Raw genomic sequence first — 12,262 nt, 5'->3', positions numbered from 1 at the left:
CAAGACAGTAACACGATAAATCAAAGAGCAGAATGCTCTGAGGGATACGATTGCCATATAGTTTTCATTGACACATATATAGCAGTTCTGCCAACTTTTCATTAAGCAAATTTGTGAGATTTGGCCAAAATAGAAAAGATCAAAGAGGAAAACATTGATCCAAGGATACTGCTGCAAAAAAGCATGAACATGCGTGAGTCTCACACATTTTTGGCAGCCCTGGCCTTGATAGTCCAAATAATTATGACGTCTTGAAAGGCTATTATATTTTTTTTCTTTGACGCCTTACTTCGACGTCGAAGTAAGGCGTCAAAGAAAAAAAAATATAATAGCCTTTCAAGACGTCATAATTATTTAGACTATGGCCTTGAAGGCATAAAACTTTGCTCTGTGCTTTGAGCACAAAAATCATGCTCGAAACAAGAAATCAAGCAATTTCATTGATTGATTTTCGAGTAGGAGTACAAAAAAACTGACTCGAAAGTTTTATGACCGCAAGGCCTGGTACAGCTGGATAGTGTTATTTTCAAAACTAATTCAACTGCACATGCAAAGGTAATTATATAAATCTGAAGTCACTCAACTTTAAAAATAGCTAATCCTGGATACAAGTGTACGAGCAATGTACTTATTGTGTTTTATTTGTGTGCTATCAATTCCTGTCACTGAGAGAGAGAGAGAAGGTATTTCACTTCATAGTTCGAGATTACTCTGATGTCCGACGGCTGATTTGCCAGACAAGCTGGGACCGTGGGGGACTTTTATATTTTATGCTAGTATACTTAAATTACAAACTTAAATAGTCCCAGTCCCATATATTATATCAAGTATTATTGGATGCCGAATTGAATTTTAAATAGGTGCCGATTTGACTAGATGCCGATTTAACCAGGTGCCGATTTGACTTTTTCTATGGGTTCCGATATGACCAGGTGCCGATTTGACTTGTACCCAGTAATCTCGGGACTATTCACTTCGTATCTTATCACCGTTAATTCTAGGAGGAACCCCATTTCCCAGTCCCATATATTGTTACACTGCCTCTCGGGTGCTAGAGTCGGACACCAGAGAACACAATGAACATAAAGTAAAGGGATCTTTTTATTGTGTGTATGTATATTAGGATAAAATATTAGGGTCGACGTCTAGTTGGTTTACCGTCGACCAAAACACTCTACCGATATTGATTTTATATTTGTTTTGTTATTACTGTATATTTACTACATATTCGTGAAATAAAATACATGAAATAGAACAGTTTAGATGCTTTATTATTATTTATAAAAATGCTGGACTGGTAGTGGTACAGCTCTGTTCCTGGCCTAGTCCGGTTCCTAGTATGGTGGTCTTATCTATAACTAACCTAAACAGAGACTTTACTCTGTCACTATCTAAATATTATTAAACTACCAATGTGTAGCGCTAAACTCGATCACATTAAAGTAAATCAACCAGATTCACTAATCCACAGTTTATAATAAGTCTCAATTCCTTAAGACATAATAAATACAATCAACAATCAACAATTCTTTAAAGGTAATCACAAAATCGTTCCTACCATAAAGCTTCCGTAATAAATATTAAATACTTGACTTTCTTAAAGTTTGTCACCTAGGAATTTCACCTAACAAAACAAGTTGCACAAAACTATATATTTCTTTGCACCAAGCAATATTTACACCAAGGATTTTCACCTAAAACATTATTTGCTCCAAGCAATATATTTACACCCAGGAATTACACCTAAACCATCAATTGCACCAATAAATATTTGCACCAAAGATTTGCTCCCATTTGGCACCTAAAGTTTGCACCAATAAATATTTGCACCAAGGATTTGCTCCCGATTTGGCACCTAAAGTTTGCACCAATAAATATTTGCACCAAGGATTTGCTCCCGATTTGGCACCTAAAGTTTGCACCAATAAATATTTGCACCAAGGATTTGCTCCCGATTTGGCACCTAAAGTTTGCACCAATAAATATTTGCACCAAGGATTTGCTCCCGATTTGGCACCTAAAGTTTGCACCAATAAATATTTGCACCAAGGATTTGCTCCCGATTTGGCACCTAAAGTTTGCACCAATAAATATTTGCACCAAGGATTTGCTCCCGATTTGGCACCTAAAGTTTGCACCATCACCGACAACCTTAAATTAAAACAAAGGTAACGATCAATTAGCTACATATTCCAGCATTTATTAAAGTTTGTCACTACCCATTCTTGTCAACCAACCACTCCGTCGTTTCTGTTGTTGTTTTGGTATTTATACTTTCGACGGACCAATGACAGAGCTTGTTACATATTGTTTACCAATCGGCAACCATGGATCATATTAGGGAAACTCCCGTAATGTTGATACTGTTTGTAAACAATGATTGATCTTCATCAATAAAGATGGGTTTCGACTTTAAATTTATAAGTAGATCATTAGAACAGTTTTATTTGAGTTTATAGTATAATAAGGTAACTACCGCGAAAATACGGAATCAGTACGTAAACTAAAACTTATTTACAAACTAACATACACAAATATGTTGTATCATGAAAACAACAGCCAAAATAACAAATGACAAGTCTTGCACTACTTGTAACATTAGACATCTCACTAACATCTATCGTTTATCCTCAATAATTTCGAGAAACTATACAGACATAGGTTTACTATAAAAAGGGGGGAATGTCGGCATTACATTGCCCCCACCTTTAAGGATTTGGTCCCCAAATACATTCGTTTGTAAGGTTTAATTAAAGTAGAACCAATTCATTATATTATTATTCTTAAGATGACGAACATACAAAAAGAATTACACGAATAAACTCATTCATGTCAACAACCTACACTTAAAGAACTTTTGTACTTTGATTTCTGTCCACTCTGGTTTCAGGTTTTTCCTTTACTTCTGATACTTAGGCTTGCAAACATTGTAAAATGTTTCACCAGCAAAACCATTTGATCATTCATTGCTCCATAAACACTGACCAGAAGTTAGGTCACTCATGTGTCTATCTCTATTGAACAAATCTGTCGTTTCTATCTATCCCTAAATAATTATTACTTTCTTTTTCTCTTAGTTTCCTATACAGCCCTATTTTGTATTACATATACCTATTTCACTTTAAATTATACATTCTGGCTTGCAAATATTGTAAAGATATTTAAGCAAACCAGCTTTTACTAAACTTTACTCCATAAACATCGACCAATAATCTGGTCACTGGTGTTTATCTCTATTGAGCAAATTTTTCTTTCTATCAATTTATTATTCTTTACTATTTATTTTTCCAGTTTTTGACAACATTATTTGACATTGCCTAGACTATTTCTCTCTTTTATACATGTACTAATATTCGGGCTTGCAAATATTGTAAAGATATTTAAGCAAACCCGCTTTTGTCAAGCTTTGCTCCATAGACACTGACCAGAAATTAAGTCAAACATGTGTCTATCTCTTTTGAGCAATCAATCACAACTTTAACTTACTATCTGATCTGGGAAATATGACATGTACACGCAGCCTTTCTTTCGGAAGGTGCCTCGTTGTGTACCTCTCGTTATCTTCAGATCAAATGTCTACTACATTCTTACTGCTCAAGTCTCAAGAATCATACCTTCAAGGTATACATTTGACTGGCCAAGCCAAAATATCTACATATCAGTATTTAACTGAGACATTCTTGTCATGTATTGAGCTTTTATCATCTAGCTCAACTCTACATACTCTTACACTATTATTATTTTTTCACATTTTACTCATAATACGAGTTTTGAGAACATTCTCTTGATAGGGCTTCCGACTAAGATCGTAATAATATATTTGCATCATGCTAGTGTGCTCAACAATTGCATAAAGCACTACCTACAACCAGAGTTTCTAACCCGATTATCAGCTGACCTTCTATTTTGTTTTTAATTTCTGCATCAGAAATTACCAGTACTGATCAGCATATTCACCAAAAGTGTTTATAAGTTTTAAACAAATTGCAACAAAATAGTATTTAGCGCCACTGCAGGCTTTGCCTTTAGTTATCATTTATATCTAAAGCGGAACTTCTAAAATCTCTGCTACGAAGATTTTACAGCAAGAGGCTTTACCTCTTATTTTGAGACAAGGGCTAACCTTATCTTTGATTATTAAACAATTCTTAGTAAAAAAAAAAAAATCAACATAATATCTATACATATAAGATCTGTTTCGGTATAATAATTGTCCAAAACAAATCTATCTTCAAAATCAAACACTAGCCCCAACTTAAACGAGCATACGAACTTTTAATTGCATATATACATCTATAGTAGCCAAAACAAAACAACTGTTTTGGTGGCACAACACAATATTAAAATAATAGTATTCACAGTGTCGAGAAATCATTCTCTCTCGTGACTGGACATATTTTTCCGTTTTCCTAACGACGAAATGCTCCTCTATTGTTAAAATTTCTATTGGAATTATTTTTATTTCCTCTATAATTATTATCTCCTCGGAATTGCTGATCATTTTGATTTTTGATAATAAGTACTTCACTCGTCAAAGATTCAATACTTTGTTTGATTTCATTTATTTCCCGTTTTAGATCAGGCTCTTGAACGGTTTCAATATCGACAATGCGAACATTTCGACCTTTCCGTATATCGGCAACTCGTAATGCTTCGAGTCTAACAGCAATATTTTCTGCCTCATTTATTGATTTTGGTCCAACCTCCCTTAATCTGAGACGTACTTCTGTCTCAGGTATTGCATCAATAAAAGAATCTAAAGCTAATGTGTCCCTAACCAGTGGAGAGGTACCAGGATAAGCCCTACGTGTCAGTTTCTTAATAGACTGAGCTAATTCAGGCAGACTTTCATTTTTAAATCGTACTCGTGTTTGCAACTCTGCTCTAAACACTTCAGCTCTATTGACTGAACCAAACCTATTCTTAAGAGTGGTGACCAAACTGTCAAAATTGTGTAGTTCCCCATCTGTGATTTCATTTAATATAGCCCGAGCACTTCCAGATAAACTACTGGCCAAAAGTAAGGCCTTAGTCTTAGGGTCCCAATCATTTAGTTCTGCCAATAAATTAAATTGGGTCAAATACTCCTCCAAATCATCCGAGCCGTCATATATTTGTGGTTTTATTTTGCAAGAAATATCAGATTTTGACCGTCGGATATTTGGAATATGACTGTTATTTTTATCAGTTCTGTCTTGCCGGGTTATGTGTTCCAGACTACTTGCTTGGTCCAGACTACTTGCTGGAGTTTCTATTCCCCTTCCTAAAATTGGGGTGGACCTACTTTCCATAGCTTGCCCTTCAAATTTTGCAAACAACTGATTCATATCCTTTGAAAAATCGGAAAAACATTTGTCCATCCGAAGTTTCATTTCTGAACGTGCTTCTGCCATCATTCTCTCCGTTGTTCTATAAATTTCAGAACTTTGTTTCTCTAATAAATTGTCATGCATAGTTGCATCAGCTTCATCATCAATCTCATTGAGATGTGGACCAAACGTAACAACGTTTGAATCATCCATTTTATATACTTAATTTGCTAAATGTACAAACACTAACAGACTCTATAAATCAATCCCACCGCTGCCACCAATTGTTACACTGCCTCTCGGGTGCTAGAGTCGGACACCAGAGAACACAATGAACATAAAGTAAAGGGATCTTTTTATTGTGTGGATTGTGTGTATGTATATTAGGATAAAATATTAGGGTCGACGTCTAGTTGGTTTACCGTCGACCAAAACACTCTACCGATATTGATTTTATATTTGTTTTGTTATTACTGTATATTTACTACATATTCGTGAAATAAAATACATGAAATAGAACAGTTTAGATGCTTTATTATTATTTATAAAAATGCTGGACTGGTAGTGGTACAGCTCTGTTCCTGGCCTAGTCCGGTTCCTAGTATGGTTGGTCTTATCTATAACTAACCTAAACAGAGACTTTACTCTGTCACTATCTAAATATTATTAAACTACCAATGTGTAGCGCTAAACTCGATCACATTAAAGTAAATCAACCAGATTCACTAATCCACAGTTTATAATAAGTCTCAATTCCTTAAGACATAATAAATACAATCAACAATCAACAATTCTTTAAAGGTAATCACAAAATCGTTCCTACCATAAAGCTTCCGTAATAAATATTAAATACTTGACTTTCTTAAAGTTTGTCACCTAGGAATTTCACCTAACAAAACAAGTTGCACAAAACTATATATTTCTTTGCACCAAGCAATATTTACACCAAGGATTTTCACCTAAAACATTATTTGCTCCAAGCAATATATTTACACCCAGGAATTACACCTAAACCATCAATTGCACCAATAAATATTTGCACCAAGGATTTGCTCCCATTTGGCACCTAAAGTTTGCACCAATAAATATTTGCACCAAGGATTTGCTCCCGATTTGGCACCTAAAGTTTGCACCAATAAATATTTGCACCAAGGATTTGCTCCCGATTTGGCACCTAAAGTTTGCACCAATAAATATTTGCACCAAGGATTTGCTCCCGATTTGGCACCTAAAGTTTGCACCAATAAATATTTGCACCAAGGATTTGCTCCCGATTTGGCACCTAAAGTTTGCACCAATAAATATTTGCACCAAGGATTTGCTCCCGATTTGGCACCTAAAGTTTGCACCAATAAATATTTGCACCAAGGATTTGCTCCCGATTTGGCACCTAAAGTTTGCACCATCACCGACAACCTTAAATTAAAACAAAGGTAACGATCAATTAGCTACATATTCCAGCATTTATTAAAGTTTGTCACTACCCATTCTTGTCAACCAACCACTCCGTCGTTTCTGTTGTTGTTTTGGTATTTATACTTTCGACGGACCAATGACAGAGCTTGTTACATATTGTTTACCAATCGGCAACCATGGATCATATTAGGGAAACTCCCGTAATGTTGATACTGTTTGTAAACAATGATTGATCTTCATCAATAAAGATGGGTTTCGACTTTAAATTTATAAGTAGATCATTAGAACAGTTTTATTTGAGTTTATAGTATAATAAGGTAACTACCGCGAAAATACGGAATCAGTACGTAAACTAAAACTTATTTACAAACTAACATACACAAATATGTTGTATCATGAAAACAACAGCCAAAATAACAAATGACAAGTCTTGCACTACTTGTAACATTAGACATCTCACTAACATCTATCGTTTATCCTCAATAATTTCGAGAAACTATACAGACATAGGTTTACTATAAAAAGGGGGGAATGTCGGCATTACATTATTATATCAAATATTATTGGATGCCGAATTGACTTTTAAATAGGTGCCGATTTGACTAGATGCCGATTTGACTTGTACCCAGTAATCTCGGACTATTCATATCTTATCACCGTTAATTCTAGGAGGAACCCCATTTCTAACTCTTTAATTATTAATTTCCTTTGGGTCAGTGGGCATGAATCCTTCCGTACACACTCCTCTGTTTAAATTGAGATCGTTTTTAATATAATACGACGTTTATCGACATCTAACGAGCTAATTTTTTCTTGACGATTTTGACGGGAAATACTTCTGAAAGGGAGACAACTCGAAACGATAATATGGAAGACTCCATTTCGGCTAAAGGGGTGTTATAGGTAAAACTTCATTGATTTTAATTTAAATGATGCATATGATTTTAAATTATGCAACAACAATATTAAACACTCAATAGCAGGCAGACATAGAAAGAATCCAATGAGTTTCAAAATAATTAATAAGCGGGGAATCCAGAACAACCACTCAATCTGAAACCCATTGAAATCAAGAAAACTATACGCATGCGCATTAATACATAAACAAACCCGCGACTTGCGATTTGGAACAAGAACGTTTATTTAATTTATGATATGATGAATGAGTCTCAATTTCTTTATGAGAGTACAGTATCAGTTTCATAACGGTAAAATGTAGAAAACTCCACTTCAGTTCTTATATGACAGAAATAGAATTATCGGAATTCAAAGAACTCTCGCATTTATCAAAATTGGGGAATTCCCTCTGACGTGTTTCTAAATTTATAAAAACACTAAATATAAATACTGCTTAATTCTGATTTTCCGTGTTGTTAAAAACACGCATATAAGTCAAGGGAAAAATCAAACATGAAGATTATAAGAAGAACATTACAGGAAAGTTGTTTATGTTCAATCCTTTTGCTTGTTTTTACCTTTTAAAGCAAGACAATCATAAGAATCTGAGATGTTGCTGAATGTTTAGAATAAAACGGTTGACGTGAGGGAATAAGCCCTGAGTCAACGGTAAAAGTCTACAGATTGCTTAAAAGCAATCGTATCCCAAAAATCGTAGAGCAAATAAGGTGATTGTTCAATTTTTATCTCACGACACACGACAGTGCAACGATGCACAAAATATCGTGCGACTGTTGTACGACAGTCGCACGACGATCACAGATGACCCGCGATTTGATCAAATTTCATGCCGTGGCGCTGCATATGTGTCGTGGGTTCGTTGTGACCAGGGCTTAACCATTGAAAGTCCTAAATATAAAGCTTTTCTACAACTATCCTATAAACTTTACATGGTCGAGAAAAATGAGGTCTAGGTCATATATACCGTAGATGTACATGTTCACCTTATAATTATTCAATACACTAAATATAGTTGGCCTATTGCTTAGTTTCTAAGAAACAGACAAACTATTCATGGATGGCAAACCATGAAATTTAGGTCAAAGTCAAGGTCAGATGAACCATACCAGGCAGACATGTACAGCGTACAATCCTTTATACAGCAAATATAGGTGATCTATTTCTAAAAGTTTACGATAAACCCAAACACAAAATTTACCACTGAGAAATAAGGTGTGAAAATGAGGTAGAGGACAAATAAAACTTGCGAGACTGACATGTACATCATAAAATATTTGCATACACCAAATATAGTAGACCTATTGCATATAGTATTAGAAAAAAAAGACCAAAAACTCAAAAACTTAACGTTGACCACTGAACCATGAAAATGAGGTAAGGCCAGATGACACCTGACAGTTGGACATGTACATCTTACCATCATTCAATACAGCAAATGTAATATGGTAATAGTTTAAGACAACAGTGCACACGATGAGATGTCTTGCCTGGGTACAAGTGTAAAACACTGGAAATCTTCAATACACTAAATATAGTTGACCTTTTGCTTATAGTTTCTAAGAAAAGTCTTATCCAAGAAAAACTAAAACATTGATCAATGAACCATGAGAATTAGGTCGTCAGATGAACAATACCAGGAAGACACGTACAGTGTACAATCCTTCCATACAATATGGTGGTACTATCGGAGACGAAACGAAACGTCCACCTGCAGAGCAATCAACCGTAAAAACGTTAAGGTTAGGCATAGGACACAGTGTGCAAATGTAGAGGCATACAAGTATGTTTTTGAACGATTTTGTACCGTGAAGGTGACAAAATCACATCTGGTTTATCATAGATTTTGATTCGTTGGCAATCGTTGGTTCGTGTCCATCATATGTACGTTTTTCTCATAAATTGTTTTTGTGCTTTTTACAGCGGAGTATGTATAACGATTTGGTGTATGGCGACCTTTTATCGCCTAAATATTCGTTATTTGACCTCTGGGGACAGTTGTCTCAATGCCATGCAATCATTAAACATTTCCTTATTTTTATGTTATATTGATATTTTAACGTAAAAACTTCTTTGAATAACATTAATGACAATTTTCTAAACCATTTTTTTTTAAATATTTTATCGCAATCCAACTAGTTTTTACATTTTACATTTTAACCTATTTTATATGTTAAAAAATCCTCGTTTTTACAAAATATTGCAAAATATTCGGGTTTTTTTAACGTTCTACAAATAGATTTTTTGGTTGTCTTTAACAGTTATCTGCTTATCCTTCTAGACAGATGTCACATGAGCTGCTAACCCTTCAGGGATCATACGAGAATATTTTATTTTTTGTGTTGTTCGTGTTTTTTCAGTCTTAAGTTTTATATTTTGTATTCTGTCGACTTATTGGTGTTTGTTTTGCCAGGTCATTGACTATTCGTTTTCGACTTGCGTATCTGTATATACCTTTTGTGTCTTTCGCCATTCCTTTAGCAAACCGCAATATCCAAATAGATTTCTTTTTAATACCATTAAACCATTATCGAATATAATGACAAACTAAACCAAGAATACTCAGCAAACCAGAAATTAAAAGCAACTGTCAAACTTTTCCAAAAATTGTCAACAATAAAAAAGTTTTAATTCTTTCTTGAAACAGTTTATTATAATGAACATTTGTATGTATAAAATAGCATAACTTGAAATGTGTAAACTGTAATTGAATGGGACTTTACATCTTGCATGAGATTGACATAAGATACTAAAATAAATAAAATGTACATCATATGTAATTTAAGGTTGCCAATAACCAATTATATACAACAAAGGAGAGCATGCTGAAATGTCTGTCTGATTTATTGATTTTAAGGGAATGATATACCACTCCTATAATATAGAAACATACACTTTGCAGGGATTCTTTCAATCAATGTCAGTTGATTTTCTACTCGAAACTAACCTTAACACAAATACCAACAACAATAAAGTCAGGTGAACCTATCACATGCCGAGTAGATTTTTATACTGATAACTTGATCATTTCTCTATGGATGATTCTTACAAGTCCTTCTCCCTTAAACAATGTCTAATTTTTAAAGTCATAAAGACTCTTGAGTGAATCATTGATCAAAAGGTGACATTAAAATTACCAGGAGCAGACTGACAAAAGGGGTTTTAACGCATTATGCTCTCAGCAAAAAAATCACTTAAATGAAAATAAATCAGTCATGTTACTGTCAGATGGGTTTTTACACCTTACTGCCATTCTACAGTTAAAATGAAACTTTTTGTCTACTCATAATAGTAAATGAAAAACTAATCCAAAAATTTAGACTCAAAACTTATTCATACAAAAAGGTTTGATGAATTATGTTAAACTTGCATGTACACCTCACATTCATTCTAACTTTGTCAGCTTATTAGCATATATACATTTTCTTTTATTTAAATAGTGATCATTAATATACAACATATACCCATGCTCCAGTAAGCACTTAAAAATGTAAAATTGTTCCCTCTCAACACTTTCAATTGTTTATCTTGTAGTTACAGTATTGCAAAAACTAAAGCTGCCTGAATTTATTACCATTAAAACAGATTATTTGTTTAAATATTGTCTAGTGTCTAAATGTTACAATGGCACAGTATTCAACAACTTGTTTTCATCAGCCTCTAGATACTTAAGAAAACTGTAATTATTGTACATATCAAGTTTAATAAAATTGCTTGTAAGGACTGAAAGGATAAAGGTTGCTTTCATTTTGCAATTTTGCTTATTTGAAATAAATAAGCTAGGCAAATTATAAATTTGAGATGATTGTACATTGCAGTTGTACTTCTATAACAGATTCATATTACTTATGTTATTTTCAATAAAGAAAAGTTTTAAGACTTTTAAAATTCAAAACAACAATTAACACAGAAAAAAATACCATCATATAACATGACTATTAATGCAGCAATTTCTTCAACTACAAATAAGTATTAAAAATAACATTGTTATGAATGAACACATTAGTTGGTTAGGTGTTTCAAGTTAGTAATAAATAGTAAGTACAATATATATACCTACATGACCTATACATGCTATATATGAAATCATATGTTCACTTTAAATGCTATCTAATCATTGCTAATTAACATACTACACAAATCTTAAGCTATGTGTGCCTTTAATAAAATAGACATAGCAGAAACAGTCTCTTTCTAACATGGAATATACTATTATTTTCATTTAATAGATTAACTCAGCAAATATTGTAAATATTTGGGGTCTTTAAATTTGTTTTTATATTTTCTTTGATATGTTTAAACAACTTTAGTTCCCACATGCACCTTGGTTATCATAGTTATGGAGATTTAGATATCTATCTCTAAGTTTGATCAATTTCATATAATTTTATAATTATAAATTGTGTATTACAGACTGATTCATTATGTTTTGGTTTTTGGTAAAACAAGAAAGTACATATGATAACAGGTATTGTCTTTGAATCTGTGATATTTATAACAGTCATCCAAAGTTTGTTTCCTAACAAACGCTTAACAAGGTTTATTTAATATAGGATAAAAAATAACAACTTCTGTCTCACCTATATCAAACAATAGTCATGATTATCAAAAAAGGTTCTGCC

Source organism: Mytilus galloprovincialis, chromosome 10, assembly GCF_965363235.1.
Source record: "Mytilus galloprovincialis chromosome 10, xbMytGall1.hap1.1, whole genome shotgun sequence".
In the NCBI taxonomy this organism is placed as follows: domain Eukaryota; kingdom Metazoa; phylum Mollusca; class Bivalvia; order Mytilida; family Mytilidae; genus Mytilus; species Mytilus galloprovincialis.
The sequence above is the reverse complement of the archived record's forward strand: the minus strand, read 5'-3'. Positions refer to the sequence as shown.